Source organism: Berghia stephanieae, chromosome 5 (assembly GCF_034508935.2).
Source record: "Berghia stephanieae isolate SIO BIC M18660-M18661 chromosome 5, UCSD_Bste_1.3, whole genome shotgun sequence".
Lineage (NCBI taxonomy): Eukaryota > Metazoa > Mollusca > Gastropoda > Nudibranchia > Aeolidiidae > Berghia > Berghia stephanieae.
Genome location: NC_088364.1, coordinates 9,818,645 through 9,823,867, shown reverse-complemented (window position 1 = coordinate 9,823,867; position 5,223 = coordinate 9,818,645).

The window sequence follows — 5,223 nt, the reverse complement described above, 5'->3', positions numbered from 1 at the left end:
CATTACATCGTTGCATGTAACTGCAATTTATTTGCATTATTTAAATGAAGTAACCAAGTTTTGACACAAGTTCAGCTCGTCACAGAGAATGGAAAATTATTTTAAAAGGTGAAGGTCAGAATTAATTAATTTTTTTGATAAATGACCTCTTACCTTCACCTTCGATATAAATTACATCGAATCACAGTGGGTCTTTTATTCATTTTATGCTTGACTGGTTTATTCCAATGAAATACTACTAAAGGGGTGTTATAATATGTTATTTCTAATTGATTTATTACGATACTGCCTTATTTTATTTTATTTTCATTTTAAAGAATTGCAGGGTTAAACAGTCATCTTAATTAATAGATATTTGAAGTAAAAATATTCTGGCTAAATTGAATAAAGGTGTTTTGCCAGTTTATGGCTGAATTGTCATTGATATAATTTTACTTTGTAAACAATTTTGTAAATTAATATGAAAATGACAAATTTGGAGCACTTGTCCAAAATGGAAATTTCAGAACGTTGTGTATGTTACAGTACTGGGAAAATATTTATTTGTGAAGGATGGGTGTGTCAAATTGCTCAAATTTAGGTGGCCATTCTTGTTGGTGTCATGGGTTGCGGACAAGTCTGTTCAGAAGACAGACGCTGAGATATTCTGTCTCCAGTCCCCAGAAGAGTAGAACCGTTTTTTTTTTTTTCTTCTTGTGTGGTTTATCTGCTTTTTTCTGACACTGTAGTTATATACCACTAATCCATCAAAAAACAACCTCAGAATATAAATGGATGACATCAGTGTATATCTGTACTTTAACCATTAGGATGTAAGGTCGACACCAGTGTTCACTTTTATTTGATGTATCGCATTTTTACTTAACATTTTTTTAATCAGAAGGTAGTTCAGGCTTAAGAATTCCTGGGTTTAGTATTGTCGTGGTTTACGTTTTTCTTTCTTTATTAAGAAAATATTTGTCATCAGTCTCACTCAACTGAGGTGTAAATGAGTATTATAGGGTATATCGAGTGATAAGACTACCATTCAGATGCATGCAGCGGGTGGTTGGATGGGAGCATCACCCTTGAATCATATACCTATGATGTTTGCATGGGTGTACGATCCGATAGTGATGTCGTTTCTTCTCTTTACTAGCCTATCCTGCTTCTTTGGTTTGTGATTGTTTTTTTGACAGGGGATATTTTTTTTCTGTGAATCTTCTGCCTGTTTGTTCTTGGTTATTTATAATTTAGCTTATGATATCTTTAGGTTATGATTTTGATTTACATTTGTACTATTTTTGTTAGATTGCTTGTTTTTTTGTTTCAGCGGTCTCTCATATAACCTCAATTGTGTTGGAAGAGACCTAAAGCAACAAACAAACAAAAAAAATATCGAGTGAAAATAGAGATGGTTGAGGTATGATGGGGATGGAAGTAATTTAATATTACATAACGGTCGATAGATCTGAATAAATTATTTGCAATACTTAAGTGACATAATAATACTATTAGATTATGTCTAAATCTACTTTATTATGGATCACAATGCATGTCTATATTGTATATAAATAAAAGTATGTGTTTGTGTAGATGTGTGTGTGTGAGAGAGAGAGAGAGAGAGAGGGAGAGAGAGAGAGAGAGAGAGAGAAGAGAGAGAGAGAGAGAGAGAGCAGTCATCTACCATTATCAAATTTGTCCTTATTTTTACAAGTACAGTATGTGTGACGTTGAGCAAATGGCCCATGCTTGATTTTTAAGAATAAACACAGATATGTTGTGTTAGTAGTTAGTGTTATATTTTATCATATCATCATGTATTTATTGCCATCTGTTGTCAAAGGATCTTTGAAAGGTTTTATTCAAAGTTAATTATATCAAGCGACTGCAAGTGCTTAAGTGAATTAACTATTTATTGCAATCTTTCCAATCAAATTGCTTAGAATTGCAGTATTCAACTAGTTGTAAAAAAAGAGCTTTTCATTGTGAATGAATAATAACTCAAATGTTTTTTAAAAATTCAAATGCTTCTAATATTTTGAAATGAATTGTCCTATCCTCGTGTGGTGAACTTTGTATCACGAATGTCTATTTTTATTGTAATTGTTGTGAAAGTTTTTGTACATTTTATTTACATGACGATTAAATTTGAAAGATTTTCATGTTTTCGGGTTTTTTATTTAGGGGGGGAGGGGGAGGGGGGGGGGGGCTCAAAACCTGATCTTGGAATGAGGTGACTTATTTTGCCCAGACTTAAATCATTTTCCATTTGGGAGGGATGAATGTCTGTCTCTACCAAAAAAAACAAAACAAAAACCACTGGCTCAATCAGACTTATTATCACTACTTCTATTTATGTGCATATTCAAAGTAAAAAGTTCTCCCATAGTGGGCAGGGAGGTACTTACTGTCTTTTATCCCCTATATTTGTTTTGAAATAATTTGCTTATCTTTGTCTTGGAATGATATTACTTGGTTTTGTCCTGGCCCTGGCCAGAGTCCTTGGCTGGGAGGGAAAAAGTCAGATGTATAGTTATTGTTTTGGGTGATGATATTTTTTCCTTAAATAATAACGTGAAGTTGAATGTTAGCTTCAATTAAATTACAGAAACAGATCAAATGAACGTTTCGGGTTTCCCCTTTATCAACAAAAATTTCCTTGTAAATCATCTTTCCGTTATCTTATTTTTTGTTGTAAGTATTTGAGTGTATTCCTCTTAGTGGGATCCTGTGCTTGTGTGTGGATGAGGCTTTTAGGTAATCTCAAACTGTCCATAATGATAGCAGTTTCCTATTGAAATATACATCTGTTCCCTATTTGCACCATCCCCCTTTCTCTTACTTTTCTTGTGTGCTTTTAATTGTAAATCTATATAATTTTTTAACTATCCCATTTTCTTCCTTTTTACTGGTGCTGACATGAAATGACCTAAATAAGTCACAAGCGCCAGTAAAACCCTTCCAAAAACATTTTTTAAATTGTTGCGATATCAATGGGCGGGAGTGTGTTTTTCTGTGAGCCATTTGTTTCTCTGTACTGTAAATTATCTATTTGCGTAATTGACTATTACTATTACCAGTCTTAGAAATCATCTGAATCTGAGTCTCCGTTTTGGTTGGATCCTAGTTTAGCTTCTCTGATGGACTTTGGTTGGCCTCGGGTCAAACACATGGGTTACCCATTTTGTCTTTCTCTCTATTAAGATCTTGTGATCTAAGATACTCAGCTCTATAACTAGAATCTAGCTGAAAGTTCAAGTACCTATTCATTGTTCTATGGTTTTCTTCTTCTTAGCTTTGACCCACAGTCAGATGCATATCCGTCTAACTTCCCCTTAACTCAATCCTAGAGATTTTTGCTAATTTGAAAATTGGAAAAAATGTGTTAAAAATGAGCATGTACATAATTTTATTCAACTATCAACATGCAAAATTAAAACATTAGCTTTGATACTTAGCCGCATAAAAATGTAATACAGAAAAAAATAAACTCGGCTGGAAAAAGGGCATCCTGCACAATGACTCAAAACCATTTGTGTCCCAGTTCTAAAACCTGTCCTAGAATGGGGCCATTTTGGTTTTGCAGCAAAACTTTGCTTTATATCGTTTGCTAAAGGAGAGACAATTGAATAGATGTATTTATTTCCTCTGCCTTAGGAAAATTCCATCCGTCTACCCAGCACTAACAAGAAATAGGCAAAGGCACCCATTCTGGAGCAGGGATAGAAAACAAGTCAAAATGAGATAAAGGACAATAGAGAAATATTCCGTCTTTAGGGGATTTACGGCCCTTACAACATTTTAAGGTAATTTTAGTACCAGTATAAAGTGATTGTTTGTTTTTAAGGGTTTTATAGCGCTTGCGTTACATTGAGGTCATATCAGCGCCAGTAAAAGGGAAGAAAATGTGATAGAATTACAATCAAAGTAGCCAAGAAAAAATAAGACAAAGGAGAATTAGTTCCAAGTTGGGAAACAGATGTAGATTCCAAGATCACACTATCACTATCAGTGTACTTAGTTTAGTTTGAGATCACCTAAAAGTCTCACCCAGACACCAGCACAAGATCCCACCAAGAAGAATACACTCAAATGTTTACAAATCATATGTAACAGTACATAACAGAGATGATTTACAATTAAAAAAATATCTCCCAAAACTATAACTATTAATACATTCGATTGTTTCCCTCTCAGCCAAGAACTCCAGCCAGGGTCAGAAAAAGACAAAGTAATCTCATTCCAAGACAAAGACAGAAAATTGGAAAACAGATATAGGGGTATAGAAGACACAGCAAGTACCTCCCTGCCCACTATGGGAGGTCAGGAACCCCACCCAGATTATAAAGTGAGGTGATTGGGGAAAAGTTGAAGATCTGAAGTTAAAAGCACCAAAGATAAAATAAGACAAAGGGGACTGATTCAAAAAGGGAACAGAAGATTCCATGAGCAATGTATTAATGTGCTTATTTTGACATCAGTGAAAAGTCCCGTCCTTTAGGAAGAACTCACTCAAATCTTTACACAGTACAATATATTCAAAACAATTGTAAGTCATACGTAACAAAGAGATGTTTACAAGGATAAAAATATAATTTCTCCAAAAATAAACCCAGCAAGTATAACTGCCTCCCTCTCAACTAAGGATCCCTGCCAGGTCAAGGATAAAAAATAAAAAAAAGAAATTTGTCAATACAGAAGAGAGCAACATGAAAGGAAAACAAATAAAAGGGGATAGAAGATTAGCTCTTGTGAATGTGACCTCTCCACCCACCCTGGGAGGTGGAAAAGCCCCCTTCCCAACAACAGAAATAGGGGATGGAAGAGACACTATCAGCAGTCGGAGCGTTTATCATTTTTTTTTGTTTGTTTGTTGCTTTAGGTCTCTTCCAACACAATTGAGGTTATATGAGAGACCGCTGAAACAAAAAAACAAGCAATCTAACAAAAATAGTACAAATGTAAATCAAAATCATAACCTAAACATATCATAAGCTAAATTATAAATAACCAAGAACAAACAGGCAGAAGATTTACAGAAAAAAAATATCCCCTGTCAAAAATACAATCACAAACCAAAGAAGCAGGATAGGCTAGTAAAGAGAAGAAGAAACGACATCACTATCGGATCGTATACCCATGCGAACATCATAGGTATATGATTCAAGGGTGATGCTCCCATCCAACCACCCGCGCGTTTATCATTATTTTTATCAAATAATCCAAAATGTTAAACACAGC